This window comes from Oncorhynchus kisutch, linkage group LG26, assembly GCF_002021735.2.
Source record: "Oncorhynchus kisutch isolate 150728-3 linkage group LG26, Okis_V2, whole genome shotgun sequence".
Lineage (NCBI taxonomy): Eukaryota > Metazoa > Chordata > Actinopteri > Salmoniformes > Salmonidae > Oncorhynchus > Oncorhynchus kisutch.
In genome coordinates, this window is record NC_034199.2 from 34,985,474 (window position 1) to 35,006,921 (window position 21,448).

Here is a 21,448-nt window from a genome sequence, read left to right on the forward strand (position 1 = left end):
CCAGAGACTGCGGTTGAAAATTGGCCAGCTGGCTAAAACCGACACTTTTACTGAAACGTTGAGTAATGTGCACTGTCCCTGTAAAAATAAAAATAAATAAACTCAAACTCAGAGACGAAAGAGAAATGATTTTATAACTTAAAAAATGTTATTGGTCAAATATTTGGGGAAGCCTGGCTTCCCTTGGCATCCATGAATACACACCACTACCTGTTTAGAACAAGTCACTTCAGTAATACTGCAAAGAATGTGGCAAAGAAACTAACACTTGTCCTGAATAAAAATTGTTATGTTTGGGGCAAATCCAACACAACATATCACTGAGTACCACTCTTTATATTTTCAAGCATAGTGGTGGCTGAATAATGTTATGAGTATGCTTGTCATCGGCAAGGACTGGGGTGGTTTTTATGATAAAAAGAAAAAGAATACAGCTAAGCACATGCAAAATCCTAGAGGAAAACCTGGTTCAGTCTTCATTCCAACAGACACTAGGAGATGATTTCACCTTTAGGCAGGACAATAACCTAAAACAGAAGGCCAAATATACACTGGAGTTGCTTACCAAGATGATATTGAATGTCCCTGGGTGGCCTAGTTAAAATTTTGATCTATGGCAAGACCTGAAAATTGATTTCTAGCAATGATCAACAACCAGCTTGAAAAGTGTAAAAAGAATAATGGGAAAATATTGTACAATACAGGCGTGCAAAGGCTCTTAGAGACCTACCCACACCGACTCAGCTGTAATCAAACCTTTTTTTGTAAGGGTATAATACAGTTGCCATGGAACTCAAGGTCTACAGGCCACATCAGGTCTGCAAGTCACATTGTGCAGGCTTGCAAAGTGATTCATAATTCCAATTGGAATTTAGGTTGTACAAATATTTTGAATGTTCTATCACCTCATCCTGCATTCAGAATGACTTACATGGTTGGGAAGACTAAGATATGAGACTAACTAAAGCATCAAAACTGGAACAATCATCTCAGTAATGGGTGAGAAAAGTCATAGAAACATATTGGAATGGTTTAGAAAGTGTTTGTAATTTATTTTTGGATTGTCATTTATAAATGGATAATTATTCATCCATTTACATGCACAAACATATTTCTTGAACAATTATAAAACTCAACTTGCAAATTTTTGGGGGGGAAATATGATAATGATGGGTGTGGTTTTAGTATCACATTGATTCAATTAGTGGTTTTGGTAGCCTAGCGGTTAGAGCGTCGGACTTGTAACCGAAAGTTTGCAAGATCGAATCCCCGAGCCAAAAAGGTAAAAATCTGTCGTTCTGCCCCTGAACAAGCCAGTTAACTGAAAATAAGAATTTGTTCTTAACTGACTTGCCTAGTTACATAAACGTAAAATAAAAATACAATTTGTTTCAGACCTCTGTAGGGTAAAACTAGGCCCTCAAAATAAGACCTTATGAAATGCGTATGACAGGGGTGTCAAACTCATTCAATGTAGAGCCTAGTGTTTGCTGGGGTTTTTCCCTTTCAATGAATACCTAGAAAATCAGGTGAGGGGAGTTAATTTATAATTAGTGACCTTAACTTATGAATCAAGTACAAGGAAGCGAAAACCCGGATCGAAAACCTGCAGACTCAGCCCTCCACGGAATGAGTTTGACACGTGGCGTATGACATTGTGTTAAATAAAATAAACATTTTATGATAACATAATCACTTAATAACAAATACAATCATGGGTGATAACTCTATGATTCACTCAAAAGGCAAGGCATTCTGGGAAATATTTTAACAAGGTATTACACTAAGCAGTGTGTTAATTTGACACTCATTTCAGTGTGTATATGGTCCCACTCTTTCAGTGTTGATTTAATGTAATACTGGAGAATTTGCTGTGTAGCTCCTCACTGTGCCAGTAGATCTACTCACAAAGTTACACACAAGACCAATAAAAAGAGAGCGGAATCAGTATGATGACATAAATGTCATAGCTCAAGAGCTAACGAAAATATCAAATAAAATTGGTGCCATTCAGCAACTCCAGCCCAAAATAACTCAAAATGCTTATATCAGCTGTTACTGGTCCCTGCTTTAAGCCTCTCTGATCCAGAATTCCCAACCTTGAGGGCCTTTCTGCTGATCTATCTGTTCCGGCCTAGAGATGGATGAGCTAGCCACTAGGGGGTCTTCATTGATGTGCTCTCTGGTCATACAGCTCTGCTCTGCTTCAGTATCTAGACAGCCAGGACAGGGAAGACTGTTTTAGACTGTCCTTCTCTGTCACTTTGTGATGCAGAGAGCATAGGGTAGGACAGGGGCAGGAGGGAAAGCCCAGAGTGAAGGTCAGGATGTGTTATTCTGATATCTCTGATGGCCGCAAGGTCACCTTGGTGGGTGGCCGTGCCCTGGATTCAGGCCAGACAGCAGACTAGCACAGTCACCCCGCTGAACACTCAGCAGAACTGTCCTTCTCTCTGGTTGCATCTCAGATGGCAACCTATTCCCTATATATGGCCCATAGGACTGTGGTCAAAAGTAGTGCACTATATAACTGTCAGAATCATTTTGACTGCCGATGTAACATGCAGATGTAAATGAGCTGTTAGCTAAATCAGCTGCAATGCATCACTTTTCACTTCTGCGACTAATGTTTTGTTGTACATTGTCCTTTGTTTCAAATATAGGGAATAATGCCATTTGTGACGCATTCTCTCTCTATGGAGCCTGCCTGCCTGTTGCCAAGGATCCCAGCAAACGAACTGATGGCACGGAAGCCTCTCAAAAGTATTTTCTCATCTTTCATCGCTTGTATCCATAGCATAGGTTTGTGTTCAAGATGATGATAAGGGCACGGACAATACCAGTATTGCAATATTTTTTCCTTTAAAAACAAGAAGCAGACCAAACTCTTTGGTCCTTTAAAAACCTGCTGTATGTCAAATATTGTGTGCTATAGCATTTTAAGTAGGACAAAACATCAATCTTTTAAACTTGTCTACTAAACCTATACATTTTTCATGGTGAGCAAAAATGGTGCCTTTTCCTGTCCAAATATAGCTTGGAAAATAAATAAATGTTACTCTAGATAACATTATATGTTTGTATCCAACATCAGGATTGTTTTCATAAAGAAGTTAAAGTCGTTTCCTTGCCACGATACTAACGAGTATCGCGATGCTGGTATCGTCCCGGCGATGCTGGTAATGTGCCGGCCCTAATGATGATAGGATCCTACTGTACTGTGTGTATAACTTTGTCTTCCTATCTTGTGTGGGAAAGCCTAATATAGCCTCAGGCACGACATAATCATTTGAATCATGCACACTGAGATAATAAGGTTGGCACTTTACTAGGTCCGTGTTATAGGCTTCTTAATACAAAACATTCAGAAAAAACAAAGTTAACTTGATTAAAGTCACATTCTGCATGTACATATTTGAAACATTTCTATTGCTCTGGTTATATTATTATTGGTAATATCTGTAAGCCTTCCACCGGGTGATGTCTGTCCACTTACAAATCTGTCTCTGGCTGAAATAAAGACAGGATATCTAGAATTCATAAAATCCTAGGAAAGACAGCCTAACCTTGATTATGATTCTGAATATATGATACATGTGCAGTTGTCCAAGCTACGCATCAAGGCCTGTTTATGTCTGTGGTGATTCCTACCTTGTATCCAACAGGAAGATCCTGACAGTCCTGTGTACAGCCACTGACTCTGCGATTCAGACACTCGTTCACGTTGCAGTTCTTCTCATCGGACCGGTCTCCACAGTCGTCTTTCTTGTCACACAGAATCCCTTCAGAGATGCAGCGTCCATTGGAACACATGAAGAAGGAACCATTGCACAGACTCCCTGGAAGGTAATTTATAACTGTCAATGGTGAGTCAAAAAGCATTTACAATAGTAATCATTTAAACTGCATCTTGGTAAATGAGATTCATTTACATTGATGATCGTCTGAAAGTTTTACTCTTACTGTCTTTATATCTTCTCACTCAAAAAAATGCTGGGTGAAAAACAAACCAATTTTGGTAAATAATTAGCAGAATACACATTGGGTTATTTTGACAAAGCCAGTTTGGCCACTCATTTTGGTTGCAATCTAAGACTCACCAGATCAGAGCAGAAGACTTTAGGGGTGGCATAGTAGAGGCATGGATTTCAGAGAGTTGGTCACCCACAAGAGTAAATGTCATTCTGGTTCATCTGTCTGTTGTATTATCTGTTTGTTGAGTACTAACATGTTTACATTTGAGTCACTTAGCTGATGCTCTTATCCAGAGTGGTCTACAGAAGCAATTTGAATTAAGTGCATTGCTTAAGGGTATGTCGACAGACTTTTCACCTAGTTGGCTTGGGGATTTGAACCAGCAACGTTTTGGTTACTGGTCCAAAACTCTTAACCGATAGGCTACCTTCTGACTTTTAGTGAGGTATACCCAAGAGTATGAGTTCCTCAAGTGCCTGTGAATGTCCCAATGTTGGGAGAGTTACCACTTTGTCATATAATATTTAAATAATAATGTTCTACATTTTATGTAAGAATATGTCATGTGGCATGGTGTATTGGGGGTGTGGCTTTCAAATAGTTATTTTTGCCCATCCGTAATAGTAAATGTCATTCCTGTTCATCATGTTAAGTTTGTATTCATATACACTTAATAGCAATATTATTTAGACAAAGTGGTAACAGTCCCAACATTGGGATATGCACAGGCACTTGAGAAACTCATACTTTTGTGTAAGACTCATTACAGCTACAAAAGTGTCTTTGCTCAACATGTGTTGACAACACAAAATAACATATGAAGCAGAATGACATTTACTATCACAGACGGGTTAAATATCTGAAAGCCACGTCCCCAATAGGCCATGCCATATTACATATTCAACCCAGCATTGTTTTGTGTGGTTTCTATCCTCTCTTATAGTAGACTGCTGACAGTAATAGAGAGAGCCAAACAGCAGTAGACTAGAGTACCTGTGGCCAGTCAAACAGCAGTAGACTAGAATACCCGCGGCCAGTCAAACAGCAGTAGACTAGAATACCCGCGGCCAGTCAAACAGCAGTAGACTAGAATACCCGCGGCCAGTCAAACAGCAGTAGACTAGAGTACCTGTGGCCAGTCAAACAGCAGTAGACTAGAGTACCTGTGGCCAGTCAAACAGCAGTAGACTAGAGTACCTGTGGCCAGTCAAACAGCAGTAGACTAGAGTACCTGTGGCCAGTCAAACAGCAGTAGACTAGATTACCTGTGGCCAGTCAAACAGCAGTAGACTAGAGTACCCACGGCCAGTCAAACAGCAGTAGACTCGAGTACCTGTGGCCAGTCAAACAGCAGTAGATTAGAATACCCACGGCCAGTCAAACAGCAGTAGACTAGAGTACCCACGGCCAGTCAAACAGCAGTAGACTAGAGTACCCGCGGCCAGTCAAACAGCAGTAGACTAGAGTACCTGTGGCCAGTCAAACAGCAGTAGACTAGAGTACCCGTGGCCAGTCAAACAGCAGTAGACTAGAGTACCCACGGCCAGTCAAACAGCAGTAGACTAGAGTACCTGTGGCCAGTCAAACAGCAGTAGACTAGAGTACCTGTGGCCAGTCAAACAGCAGTAGACTAGAGTACCCACGGCCAGTCAAACAGCAGTAGACTAGAGTACCCGCGGCCAGTCAAACAGCAGTAGACTAGGGTACCTGTGGCCAGTCAAACAGCAGTAGACTAGAATACCTGTGGCCAGTCAAACAGCAGTAGACTAGAATACCTGTGGCCAGTCAAACAGCAGTAGTCTAGAGTACCCGCGGCCAGTCAAACAGCAGTAGACTAGAGTACCTGTGGCCAGTCAAACAGCAGTAGACTAAAGTACCTGTGGCCAGTCAAACAGCAGTAGACTAGAGTACCTGTGGCCAGTCAAACAGCAGTAGACTAGAGTACCTGTGGCCAGTCAAACAGCAGTAGAATATACTACCTGCGGCCAGACGGTACTAACAGCACAGAGTACAGTACAGCGGTAAACTACAATACAGCAGTAAACTACACTACCTGCAGCCAGGCATTTGAACAGCAGTAAACTAGAGTAACTGTGGCCAGGCATTTGAACAGCAGAAAACTGCACTACCTGCGGCCAGGCATTTGAACGGCAGTAAACTACACTTCCTGCGGCCAGGCATTTGAACAGCAGTAAAATACACTACCTGCGGCCAGGCATTTGAGGTTCAGGGGTAGCTCGTCAGATCGGTCAGGACAGTCTGGGCAGCCGTCACACTCCCATTGAGCACTGAGCAGGCAGCGACCATCCCCACAGCGAAACTCCTCAGGTCCACAGGGCCGGTACACTGCAGATACAGAAAAACAAAGCGAGAGAGCTGCAGCCTCACTAACTGACACTTACACAGGCCAAAACATCATCGCAGATCCCAGATAGATTACTGAAAAGTCATTCTACTTCCAACTTACAGTAAGGTATTAATTAGTTAAATCTCTGTTATAACTTATTACAATGTTATAACTTTGTTATTATTCTATGGGCAGTATTAAAAGACAAAGCAACAAATCTACTTGCCACATTCAAGTGACTCGTCAGATCCATCACCACAGTCGTCATCATGGTCACAGACAAAACGCTGGGGAACGCAGGCTTCGTTGTGGCAAAGGAAGGAGTTGTCATCACATGTGTTGTTTGGTGCTGGATGGGTGAGAAATATGGTTGGAGTGTTACACTAGGAGTTGACAATATCATGGCACTCTAGAGCAGGGTTTCCCGAACATTGCCCCCCCCCCCAGCTGTGTAGTGCTCGGGAAAAAAACTAAACGTGCACCCAGATGGGGCCCCAGGAACGAGTTTGGAAAACCCTGCTCTAGAGATGTGGCGGTGAAGTACATATGCTCAACAATATGGAGTCAGCTCTGAAGGAAGTAGGGGTGGGGGTGGAGGCCTTTTTCAGGAATTTTACTTGCGTCTTTAACAGTTGTGTTACAAAAACAAATAAAGCGAAATTCCACTGCTGCTCTTTTACTGTATAATAATATGTGTTATATGTTTCTTTACATATCATAGGTGCCATAAAAATCTTGAATTTCCTTACTACACGCAATACTGTACAAGCATTTCTGCATCTCACCAGTAGAAACAGGCCTTCTACGTTTCCTGGTTGTAAGCAAACCACAATCCCTGACTAATGTGTTTCCTACAGACTAATCCTGCTGCTGATTTTGATGATGATGACCTCAACACCAGCTTAAATAGTACAGATCATGTAGAACCATTGGATGAAAGCTTTCAGCCGGGAACAAGCGCAACATCATCTGACTCGGAAGAGGAAAAGACTGCACGGGGCTGGCAAGAGCCAACGTGTATAGTCTGAGTCAAAGGTCATGGAGTGCATCTGCAAGACCAGCTGGCATTGCCCAACACAAGACAAGGTTCACTAGCTGAAGAACATTCAGGAACCTGCCTGGAACATTCAACCAACACAACATCCATCTTTAGTTAGACTGATTTTGTAGTATAATATAGAATGCCTAATATGCTCACAATTGAATTGTGGTATAGATATTGCTAGCTCTTGTACATATGTATATAATGGAGTTTGACAAAAGGTTTAATAGAATATTTTTTTACAAGTGTACTAACCAGTGACTAAATGATTCCTACTGCATCAGAAACCAATAAAGTGTTGACTTCAACTCCTGGATCAATTGTTTGTAACTAGCTACAATATTCATGAAATGTATTTGGAAGTAACTAGCTACAATCTTACTGCTTAAACAAATGATGCAGGGAGTTGGTGTATCATTTCAACTTTCATTTGCTGACAAGTAAATATGTTTCAATAAAAAGATGATTATTAGGACAATGTAGCAAATAAGTAGACATGGCTTGTATTCAATATAATGTTTATTTGCTCTGGAGATCAAGGTGAGTTTACACAGCAATATGCAGGAACAGTTATGGCAATTTATGACATATATATAGTAGCAGAAAAATATACTACTAATGCTTATAATATACAGTTCCAGTCACAAAGGTGGACACACCTACTCATTCAAGGGTTTTTCTTTCTTTGTACAATTTTCTACATTGGAAATAATAGTGAAGACATCAAAACTATGAAGCTGGTTGAGAGCATGCCAAGAGTGTGCATTGAGAAGGAAAGACATTCCACAAATTAACTTTAAATAAGGCACACCTGTTAAGTGAAATGCATTCCAGGTGACTGTCCCATGAAGCTGGTTGAGAAAATGCCAGGAGTGTGCAAAGCTGTCATCAAGGCAATGGGTGGCTACTTTGAAGAATCCAAAATCTTAATATATTTTGATTTGTTTAACATTTTTTGGGTTGCTACATTAATCCATATGTGTTATTTCATAGTTTTGATGTCTTCACTATTATTCTACAATATAGAAAATAGTGAAAAAATATAGAAAAACCCTTGAACAAGTAGGTGTCCAAACTTTTGACTGGTACTGTATACTACAGTTCTACAAAGGGAATACTTGCATATGGTGTGTTTGGTGGGTGCAGTGAGGTGTTCGGAGTCACTTTAATACAAGGTGAGATTGTTGTTATGGGACCTTTCACATCTCCTCGGGTCATCAACTTCTTTGTATCCAACCTACTGTCCATTGTGTGAGGGATAAATTGCTCGAATGGCCAACAACAACACACGCAGGCAAGGGGATTCAGTGTCCTCTGCCTAGCTTCTTCCCACGTAGAACAAACTCCAAAAATAACCTGCAGGCCACCAAACGGTATTGTCTATAAGAGAAAGACAAAAACACTATTAGACTTTCATGGGCAATTATTGTGTATTGTCTGTATTCCTAATGTAGCAGCATGGTACAGACACACATTAGTTAGCTAGCTAGCTACAACACACAGGTATAGAAACTCTATTATGACTATTATGAGTCATAACGCCAAAGTCATTCCTTTACTCTTTATCATCAAAACATTTCTCCAGTTTTGCTCCAAATAAGATGCACTGAGGCTTGCTAGACTAGCAAGCTAACATGAACTAACTAGCTAGCTATAAGATAAGGGTTCATTATATTTAGGTTAAAGCAAACAAAGCTAGCTAGCTAAACTTGGCTAACTTGACTTGTAATGGTACTAGCAAGCCCGGTTATGGCCAATTCGATCACGAAAGCTTATATTGCTAGCTAGCTACCGACAGCAAAACAATTGACTCATTTGTCCTCCTGGTCCAGCTGGTCTAGGCTGACACCGCCAGTTGAGCTTGGAAGTTTTGAAAAACGTCTCCAGCACCCGTCTATCCATATGTGCAAAACTTCGATGGTCTGACACACACACACACACACACACACACACACACACACACACACACACACACACACACACAGACACACAGACACACACACACACCATGCATAGGGTCTGCACTGACCCTCTCCAGTAAGAACTGTCAGCAATCAAATGAGCACAAACATTCCTCTTCCATTGGGATGGCTGGAGAGCACCGCACGAGTTGAAGTCTGACCGTGGCTCCCCATCGCTGCTTGCTGGTCTCACAGTTCTTGTTGTCGCTGTATCAATTCCTCTTCCGTTTATTGCAGCTGAAATGTAGGGCTGTATGTCCCTATGTAAAATAATTTCAAAAACTTCGTCCAGCTCTTCTTGGTGAGAGGAATCATCAGAAGCAGTCATTGTAATTATTTAGCAATCTCAGACAGACAGTAACATAGCTCCCGTGATTCTATAGAAACTAGTACCGCCCCCATTTTGAAAAGCCTTCAAGGGTGGGAACATAATTGAACAAGGAAGTAGGGTTCTCATCAGGCAGAAATCTTTACAAAGCCAGAGAAAATGAGTCAATCTAGAAACCCTGCAATTTTGTGGCAGATATGAGAATCGTTGAGTCCAATTGCTCTATTGAATAAGGACAACAATATATCCTCGCAATTGCAATTGATGAAACACAAATGCCACAACAATTGCTACAAAACATTACTCCATTTATTTATTTTTAGATCAGACAGCATACTCATTCAACCGATGGCGTCATTGGTCGAACTCTCCCAGCGCAAAAATATAAATAATAATTATGTCCAAAACACTTTTCATAACTCCTCATTTTAGAGGGAGACGGAAAAACATCCCAAATAGTGTCTAGCGGTGAAATTCTCCATTAACATTGACATACAGTTAATTTGGAAAGTGTTCAGACCCATTTACCTTTCCACATTTTGTTACGTTACAGCCCTATTCTAAAATGGTTTCAATTGTTTTTTCCCCACATCAATCTACTAGGGTGAACAGACGTCCCTGTTTTTGGTGGCCTGTCCCTGGCTGGAGCTGTCCCCAAAATGTCCCTGTAGTTAACTGACTGACTGACTGACAAGACTGCATTGTCTTGCCTATGTGCTTAGAGTCGTTGTCCTGTTGGAAGGTGAACCTTCGCCCCAGTCTAAGGTCCTGAGCGCTCTGGAGACGATTTTCATCAAGGATCTCTCTGCACTTTGCTCCGTTCATCTTTCCCTCGATCCTGACTCGTCTCTCAGTCCCTGCCACTGAAAACATCCAAACAGCATGATGCTGCCACCCCCATGCTTCACTGAAGGGATTGTGCCAGGTTTCCTCCAGATGTGATGCGTGGCATTCAGTCCAATGAGATCAATCTTGGTTTTATCAAGATCTTCTTTCTCATAGTCTGATAGTCCATTAGGTGCATTTTGGCAAACTCCAAGTGGGCTGTCATGTGCCTTTTACTGGGGAGTGGCTTCCATCTGACCCCTCTACCATAAAGCCCTGATTAGTGGAGTGCTGCAAAGATGGTTGTCCTTCTGGAAGGTTCTCCCATCTCCACAAATGAACTCTGACGCTCTGTCAGAGTGACCATCAAGTTCTTGGTCACCTCCCAGACCATGGCCCTTCTCCCCAAATTGTGGCCAGCTCTAGGAAGAGTCTTGGTGGTTCCAAACCTCTTCCATTTAAGAATGAAGGAGGCCACTGTGTTCTTGGGGACCTTCAATGCTGCAGACATTTTTTAGCACCCTTCCCCAGATCTGTGCTTCGACACAATCCTGTCTCTGAGCTCTACGGACAATTCCTTCGATCTCATGTCTTGATTTTTGCTCTGACATGCACTGTCAACTGTGGGACCTTTATATAGACAGGTGTGTGCCTTTCCAAATTATGTCCAATCAATTGAAGCGGTCTGAATATCTTCTGAATGCACTGTAGATGACGCAACATCACACCAGCAGATAGAGCCACAGACAATACAGTCCTTACTATTTAAAATGAATATGGAGGCTTATTGCAAACTTACCACATCCAGCTGCAGACAGTTCGTCACTGCCATCAGGACAGTCTCTCTCCCCGTCACAGAGCCAGCGTTTAGGGACACAGGCGTAGGACCCAGGGCAGCTGAATAACCCTGGAGCACACGTTACCAAACCTGAGAGTCAATAGAGAGAAAGAGGCAGGTCAAACAAACTGCAGAATGGGCTAAACTGAACTATAACCTAAGACAACTATGAATAACGTAAAGGATGGAAAAATTATCATATCCATTCCTGCCACTGACAGATCTAGGATCTTAATTTGATCACCCTGTTGCAGGATAACTGTTTTAGTTTTAAAAATGCTTCTGAAGTTTGTAATTTCCACTTTGACAGTTCAGACTTCATTTTCCCTTACGAATAATGTATCAACCCCTACAAAAGGGTCCATTAATTACAATAATCACATTTCCAGTTGCTGCAGGATTATTTTCCTGCTGTAGCAAACAGGGTCAAATGAATCTGTATATTCAAGCAGGGGCCTATATCGTACAAGATCTGTTACGTTTTATGTGGCCTCATTATTGAGCAAATGTACTTACCTTTATTGTCACAGTATGAGGCTTTGTATTGTCACAAAGCCTCATACTGTGACAATAAAGGTAAGTACATTTGCTCAATAATGCTTGTCTGTTTAAAATGCACTTCCTTGCTTTTGATTGCAGTAGTGCAAGGAAAAAGCTTAAGGCTATTTCATTCATGTTGCCTTGACATTTCCATTACAATCCAATTATACCAATATTCTCGGCAAACATTTTATATTTATTGTTGTATGATTATTTATTTTTATTGGCAGATTCATTATTGTTACATCTCATTTACATGGTGAAATTGCTCTGCCTCTTGGCCTCACCACCCATCAAAGTATTTTCAATATGTCTCTAACTTAATTTCTGTGTAATCATTTCAATAGTCTAGAAACTAGTCTAAAACGTCTCCAACTGGTCTCAAAACAATGTTGTAAATCAGGTTGTAATGCCAGCTGGGAATGGTCTCAGACTGGTCTCAAACTACATGTTTGAAATACATGCAATCTTCACCCAAAGTAAAGCTATATGACCTTGGGTACTTACCACAGATCTGCACACTCTCATCCAGTCCGTCCTCACAGTCGTTCTCTCCATCACACAGCCACTGCTTGGCGATGCACTTGTTCTTAGAACAGGCAAACTGGTTCCACAGGCAAGAGGAGTCTAGGGGAGAAGCACATTCATAATACCATGAATCAAAACACGTAAGTGGAAGAAAAACAGGGAAAAAACAACAATACCCTGTAGTAGTAGAAGTCGCCCAGTTATTTTTAATCAAAGCACAACAAGTGTTTGGGTTACCATCTGCCCCTTAGCCTTTCTATTTCCAGAGAGGGTGACTGGAATTGGAGCCAAATAAAATATTTTGTGGGTGTTTTCTCCTCTTCAGTTTTTAATATAACAATTCTGTAGTGTTCCAAGGGGAGCTGACTGGTAAAAACAATAATAATAATAATCAAAAGGCTGGAGCTTTACTTAATGGAATTATGCAGAATAACACACATTGCAGTCATGGTAAGTAAAATGTGTTCTCAATAAAGCAGTAATTAGCAGTCAGTGCTAGTAAGAATAGACAAGTGCAAATGTTACACGGTACACGGTACAGGCTCGGTCTTGACTGCTGGCGTCTATTCATATATGCTTTTCCTATTAGGGTCACTACATTCCATGCTGAAAATCAACAGAAGCCTTATATTGTTGAACTGTACATAATCACAGATGCACAGATAGAGCTGGGGCGGTCAGTTCCTTTTGTCAGCCGATGATTGTCAAGCAAATCACTGCCGGTCTCACTGTAATTGACCGTTAAAGTCCGTCAACACATTTAGCATCTCCTGGCTTCCACGCATAACCTACGAGCCACTGACGCAGACCTTTGGAACATCTACATTTTAAAAAGTCTAATAAATCCATGTATTATAGCCTACACCATCACAATAAATTCATTTATTATAGCCTACACCATCACAATAAATTCATGATTAACTTCAAACAGGTCTAAAGAAACATGATGTGAAGAAAATGTAGTCAGAAGAACAGAATATCATACTCTGAGTTGTCCTTATGTTAGGCCTGATCTGGCCATGTCATACATTATGGCTGTGGGTTACACTCGCTCATTTAGCAGACAAGATTTGCTTTGAATGACATGGCATTATTTTATATTATTTTAAAGAATGAAGAATTCAATTGAACATAGCTGAAGAGAATAGAAAGGATATTTCCGTCAAACGATTTGAGGGAGTGTTCACATGCGGATATTTTGTGTTGAGTAGTTTACAAAGAAACAGTTCCTCCTATATGCTTAATTTAGAGGTATTTATGCAACTTCAGTTGTGATACAAATGGGCTATATGTTTCAATTTTTAATACATTCTAAGGCTGCATGATGCAACTCTAATGAAAAAAAGTAGCACACACTTCATCAGTTTCACATTCACAATTAAACAAGCACTTGAACAAGCACTTGATAATGCCTCGAATTTCCCGGCGGTATCCCCTTTGTGTGTCCGTAATGCCCCCTAAAAAAATCCATGCCTTGTGCGGCCAGTGGACGTTGTGCCCTTGGGCTGAAAATAATAATAACAATTCCCTTCCCCCAGCTGTGTGGGCCGAAGCACCTCTCACTCATATGGCTCTCTCAGATCTCTCTCAATTCTTATTAGTCAATGCCCGTCACATGATTGGGTCCTACTCACAGAAAAAAAGGAAAAAAACAACAATACCCTGTAGTAGTAGAAGTCGCCCAGTTATTTTTAATCAAAGCACAACAAGTGTTTGGGTTACCATCTGCCCCATCTGCTACAAGTGAAGACAGACATATCGAGGATGCAACTTCACGCGTCCATATTGAATTCCGAGGCTCATATTAAAGATGTTGGAAGAACTGTTCACATTTACTTTCCATCAGCCAACAAGATGAGTAGACCTAACGGACAGCAGAAGCATTAGCCTATGTCTATCTACTATCCCCCATAGTACGAAAGCTAACCTATTCTATTCTGTGCATAGAAATAAATATCCTAAACACAGTCTGGGACAGTTGTGGGATGCTATAGATCCCAAATTAATACAACCACAAGCATTAAAACAACGCTTAAAACCAATTATGATTATGCAACAGATCAGAAAGTTTAGCTTAAAATGTTGATAAACTATTAGGCTATTTTTTCACATAATAAGCACAGCAAAGTGCACACGGCAGTACAGTAGACTATAAGTGCAATATTCCAAAATGAAATCAATTAGCGGGAAATGCCATTCTCAAAGTTATGCTCTACTCCCGCTGTAAAACAGATTAATGTGCTTAATTTTAAGAAGTTATTTGTCTGCTTTAGCTGTGATACAAACCTTACCAAAACTGATAAATCAAATCAAATTCTATTTTTCACATGCGCCGAATACAACAGTGAAATGCTCAGTTACAAGCCCTTAATTAACCAACGATGCAGTTTTAAGAAAAATAGCTATAAAATAAGAAATAAAGTCACAAATAATTAATGAGCAGCAGTAAAATACCAATACCGAGGATATATACAGGGGATACCGGTACAGAGTCAATGTGCGGGGGCACCGGTTAGTCGAGGTAATTGAGGTAATATATACATGTAGGTAGAGTTATTAAAGTGAGTTATGCATAGATAATAACAGAGAGTAGCAGCAGTGTAAAAGAGAGGGGGGGGCAATGCAAGTAGTCTGGGTCTGGGTAGTCATTTGATTAGATGTTCAGGAGTCTTATGGCTTTAGGGTAGAAGCTGTTTAGAAGCCTCTTGGACCTAGACTTGGTACTCCGGTACCACTTGCCGTGCGGTAGCAGAGAGAACATTCTATGACTAGGGTCACTGGAGTCTGACAATTTTTTAGGGCCTCCATCTGACACCACCTGGTATAGAGGTCCTGGATGGCAAGGAACTTAGCCCAGGTGATGTACTGGGCCGTACATTCTACCCTCTATAGTGCCTTGTGGTCGGAGGCCGAGCAGTTGCCATACCAGGCAGTGATGCAACCAGTCAGGATGCTCTTGATGGTGCAGCTGCAGAACCTTTTGAGCCTCTGAGGACCCATGCCAAATCTTTTCAGTCTCCTGGGGGGAAATTGGTTTTGTCGTGCCCTCTTCACAACTGTCTTGGTGTGCTTGGACCATGATAGTTTGTTGGTGATGTGGACACTCTCAACCTGCTGCACCACAGCCCCATCAATGAGAATGGGGGCGTGCTCGGTCCTCATTTTCCTGTAGTCCACAATCATCTCCTTAGTCTTGATCACGTTGAGGTAGAGGTTGCTGTCCTGGAACCACACGGCCAGGTCTCTGCCTCCTCCCGATATGCTGCCTCGTTGTTGTTGGTCATCAAGCCTACCACTGTTGTGTCAATGGCAAACTTAATGATGGTGTTAGAGTCATGCCTGGCCGTGCAGTCATGAGTGAACAGGGAGTACAGGAGGGGACTGAGCACACACCCCTGAGGGGCCTGCGTGTTAAGGATCAGCGTGACGGATGTGTTTTTACCTACCCTTACCACCTGGGGGCAGCCCGTCAGTAAGTTCAGGATCCAGTTGCAAAGGGAGATGTTCAGTCCTAGGGTACTTAGCTTAGTGATGAGCTTTGAGTGCACTATGGTGTTGAACGCTGAACGCTGATCTGTAGTCAACTAATAGCATTCTCACATAGATGTTCCTTTTTTCCAGGTGTGAAAGGGCACTGTGGAGTGCAATAGAGATTGTATCGTTTGTGGATCTGTTGGGGCGGTATGCAAATCGGAGTGGGTCTAGGGTTTTTGGGATAATGGTGTTGATGTGAGCCATGACCAACCTTTCAAAACACTTCATGGTTACAGACGTGAGTGCTACCGGTCGGTGAGTGCTAGGGCTAGGCTACATGAGGATTGCGACTATGATTAGAAAAAGTAGCAAAAAAAGACATGCGCTGATTCTTGACTGCACACAAGCTGGGCATCATTCACAAGTGATAGGCCCAATATTGTCACCCATCAGACTATTCTTGATTTACTCTCATCTTTACATATACTAAATAATATATTAGGGAAATTAGTTTTGATTTAGAGTGAACCATTATCACGCACCTGTCTCGAATCAGGGACAGGGGAAAAAATACATGTCATCTGTGCACTTAAATAGCGAATGGAGGACTCTATTCCCGTAATTCATGTGCATGCCAGCCAGGTAGGCTATACTCCTATTATAAAGAGACGAAATGTGCTCAATAGTAGGAAACTTCATAAATAAATATATTAGGCCTAACCTACAGAAAACTGATGGGATCCTCCTGTTTTTAATAGAGCCCATTAAAATTCAGTTTTCTCATGCAATTGCATAGCTTATAGAAATGTTGTGCAACATGAGCTCATGGGCTCTCATGAAGTGTTTGATTCGATTTTCGATTACATTTGCATTTACGTCAGAGTAAATCGGGGGACAAGAGAATGCTGAGGACCAGGCAGTTAGCAAGCTTGGTAGGCTACTCCTGACCATCGGCAGCATCAGAGCTTGGAGAAGCCTAATTACCACGTGGAATTTGACTGCCATCATGACTTGTGACCTCCGGTGTGTGAGTAATATGGTCACCGTAACAGCCCTACGCACAGACAGGAACACATATGTACCTTCATATCTGGATTCATTTCAATTCAAATAACCACCCTGCCTTGGGGACCTAGATCCAATGCCTCTGTCTCTTTCAGATATCTCGACAAAGGCTCATTCTGGAGATGCTAATATTTCATATCTTAGGCTTCAGTGGTATTTCACTGTACAGGGAAAGATCATCAGACATTTTACAATGACAAGTATTTCATCTAATCAGTTGTGAGATTCTGGATTTCCAGTGATATAATGACATTTACTTCTAACCTTTTTCCTTTACTTTCAGTTTATCAATAGCTCTGGCTTTTTATATGGTAATCAACTCAGTGAAATGGGAATATTTTCCATTTGTCCTGAGAATGCCAGTTCTAAACATCTAACAGACTGAATGATATTCAAACAGCAGCATCCTTCTGCTTAGTTTTGAAAGGAGCTATGGTACATTTGCAATTCGCAATACCATTATTTCAAAATCAAATAAATTCAAACAATAATGAAGCACTTAGCTAAATGAATGGGAATGTGTTTTTCAGTCATTTGATGGTACACAGAATCATGTTGTTTGAGATGAAATTGAGTCACCCAGTTAACATGATTACCAAACCTCAATCTGCTCTTAATTTAGACAATCTACTGTGATTTATTTCACTTCAATAAACATGATCTTACTCTTCAAGACAGTTAATAACATATGACAGTGTTATTTGTGTGGGCCATTCTGTCTAAATTAATTAATTCCTCAGTAGTTCAGGGCATTTATTAATCTGAAGCCTAGCTGTGATGCAGGTCAGGATAAGTATTACCACCTCAGTGGCACTCAAATGCTCTTGGAAGATCCTTCTTCATCACTTTGACAGCAAAAGTAATGAAACATAAACGGTATACATAAATAAGTCATCTGTTTGATTGAAAATTCTATTTACCAGACCATGACTCAATTTTGGTTGAGCTATCTAGGTGGAAAGTCTTTGTCATGGTAAGTAACACACACATTAGAAAGGATCAAAGAGGTAGGCTGGAAGTGTTCTTGTCTTCCCTGGTGAGAGGGTTCCATGTGCAAGGTTCCGTGTGAAAGGTCAGTGTGGGAGAACAGTCCATGTGATCCGTTCAGATGTCAGCCACTTCTCAGTGAACCCACATGTTTCCATCTCTGGTAACAATTCACAATGACTAATGGATAATTAATTAACTGTTACACACAAGGGGAGAATATGCTAATTCAAAGCCAGAGAAAAATCACCCTTGTGTCCTTTTTAAGTGGCTTTATTTGAATATCAGGGCTGGAGGTATATGCTCTATACACATAAGTAGGCTAGCAGACAACTTGGCAAGCAATTAAATACACAAAGAGGATGAACAATACAATATCCAGTAGAGACAATTAACTCCAATCATTAGTGATTTGTCACTGCTAACACTGGATTTGTGTCTTGTGGTTGTCTAGAAATAATTCAGACAAGCCAGGGCCGGTCCTTGCCGTTCTGCCGCCATAGGTGAGACCAAAGAATGCTGCCCCTGCAAAACTAGAATAGTCCCAAGAAGATTGATGATGTTGAAAATACATATTTCTAAAAATAATTAAGTTGAATGTTTAAAATACATATTTCCAGAATGTTGAAAAGGTGTCTTTTCCAGAAGGTTCTGAATGAAATTGAAAATACTTATTTTCCGGATGTTTGCAGATGTTGAAATCATGCTCATTTTTGGTTCTGAATGAAAGTTCAAAATAAGTAATTTATAGGTGTTCTACGTCTATGTTTGGGCCAAATCAAGGCTGATCCAGACCGGACAAAATCTGAACCAAACATAGACGTCTATGATTGGTTCAGATTTGGTCTGGACCAAAAACCAATGTTTGTGGATGTTGAAATCAAGGCTCGTCCGGAACGGCACTGGGATGTAGCCTACCATGTCGGCCTCCAATTACATTTTATGAATGCCCACTAATGTAGTAGGCCCACCGTGTGTAAAACAGGCCATTGCATTGGTTTTATTAGTCCTGATTCTTGGGACTAATTAACATGGCCATTTAAGCTCTGAATATCAGCTACCAAGGAGTTATCGCCAGCCAATTGCCAATGTGTTTACACAGCGGGTAATGCAGAAGTATCTTCTTTTTCACTATGATTAGCTTGTCAAATTTGACGGATACAAACTTGAAACTACTAATCATGACAATGGGGTGAAACTCCTGGACAACAGTTGTGATTGTCCCTTTAATACTACTGTCCATTTTACTTTGACCTGTCCTGTTTTTAGGAAATGTTGCTTGTTAACATGACAGCGTGTTTTTTATTTGATTGAGTGCCATTTATGTTAGGCTATTTGATCGTAAAAATTGTCTGTCTCATTACATTGTCGTACATTTTATCTCCAACCTGTAGATTACAGAAAAGACCACACACTCTTTCTACCATATCCTATATCTGCTACATGATTTATGTTAGATGTATTTCTTTTTGACAGAATGTTGGTGGAGCACTGCAGAGCTGCATCTCTCCAACAACACCCTTGAGGGGCGTGCTTGGAATGGATAAGCAAGCCCCTACCTTTAACAAAGTGGGCACTGCTTAACCTAAAACGCCCACATGCCACTGGTTGAGAGAAATTGTCATAGTTTTTGGGCAAAATTATGTGAGGTTTTATGTGTTGCTGTTGGAGGTGCGTCTTGGTCAGTTTAGCTCAGAAAATTCTGCCTTCGTCAATCTGCCACCATAGGCAGCCGCTTAATCCTGCCTAATGAGCAGGCCGGCCATGAGACAAGCCAACTAATAAATGGTATTCTGTAATGCAATGAAATGTGTCTACCCACATGGTTCAATAAACATAGCAAAGCCTTACTGCACAGAACCACATCGGCCTAGTAATCACAGTCTTTCTGTCCATATTAATACACTGGATTTTTGGCTTCCTATAGATGTCTATAAGTCATTCAGACAAGCCATCTTATAAATATTCTCTGTGTAATGTAATAGGCTATCAACATAGCAAAGCCTTACCACATTGAAACTCATCTGCCCCATCCTCACAGTCCTTCTGTCCATCACACAGCCACACACTGGAGATGCAGTTACCGCTGGGGCAGGCGAAGTGGCCCTCTTCACACTTCTGCCCATGGGAAACTAGGGCCGAGAAAACAACGGAAGGGAAGAGTCATCTCAGAGGTGATTCAGTGGTGTTAGCAGTTGATGTTACTCTTCAATAACACAGACCCCAAAGCAAATCAGGGGGAGAAAAATAGGTTTACTCAAAGAGGACAAATCATAGATGTTATGCTGAGAGGTAGACAAATCAAATCAAATTTGATTGGTCACATACACATGGTTAGCAGATGTTAATGCGAGTGTAGCGAAATGCTTGTGCTTCTAGTTCCGACCATGCAAGTAATATCTAACAAGTAATCTAACAATTTAATCTAAGATGTTCATTCTCCCCTGTCCTCAGTGATTCTCTCCACAGAACAAAGAGACAGAATCTGAACCAAACATTATATACCCCCAACCCTTGCCTGTGGTTGACCAATTAGAATTCCTGGCAATAAAATTGGGCCAATGGCCAGATAACACGCATTGCATTTCAGGCGCGATGTATAGACAATTTGGACCAATGAGAACTTGCCATGTAGATTTCCATTGATCATTAATTCCCTGTTACAGAAAAAACACTATTTCCATTGATCGTTAATTCTAGTCCTCTTGACCTTGAGTCCTTTGTGTTGAGTATTTATCTTCTAAATATTCATACAGTCGTGATTCAGGTCATTACCTTTTCCCTAAACTTGAACTCTGGCACCCCTAATCAAATGAAATCAAATGTAACATACAATAGGTGTAGACCCTACCATGGAATGTTTACTTACGATGCAGTTCAAGAAATAGAGTTAAGAAAATAATTACTAAATAAACTAAAGTAAAAATTGTAATAAATAGTAACACAGGTACCGAGTCAATGTGCGGGGATACAGGTTAGTCGAGGTAATTTGTACATGTACTGTAGGTAGGGGTAAAGTGACTATGCATAGATAATAAACAGCGAGTTGCAGCAGTGTAAAAACAAAGCCCCCCCTTCGATGTAAAAAGTCCTGGTGGTAATTTTATTAATTGTTCAGCAGACTTATAGCTTGGGGGTAGAAGCTGTTAAGGTGCCTAGACTTGGCGCTCCGGTCAGATGCCGAGCATCATCGCCATACCTGGCAGTGGTGCAACCGATCAGGATGCTCTCAATGGTGCAGCTGTAAAACTTTTTGAGGATCTGGGGACCCACATCAATCTTTTCAGTCTCCTAAGGGGGAAAAGGTGTTGCCGTGCACTCTTCAAGACTTTCGTGGTGTTTGGACCATGATAGTTTTTTGGTAATGTTGACACCAAGGAACTTGAAACTTTTGACCTGCTCCACTAATCACTTCAGAAAATGGTATATCTTTGTTTTTTGATTTTATGAAAGTCTCCTCTAATTGAAGCTGACTTCCTCGATCTGCCTTCCTTAGGCAGAGAGAGGAAAGAAGAGAGGAGAAGACAAGACAAGAGAC

General features: G+C 41.1%; 1 pseudogene; it reads right to left on the reverse strand.

The window, feature by feature from the left end:
* The window catches only part of LOC109870738 (low-density lipoprotein receptor-related protein 1B-like), a 332,082-nt pseudogene that overhangs the window by 79,978 nt on the left and 230,656 nt on the right, over positions 1–21,448 (reverse strand).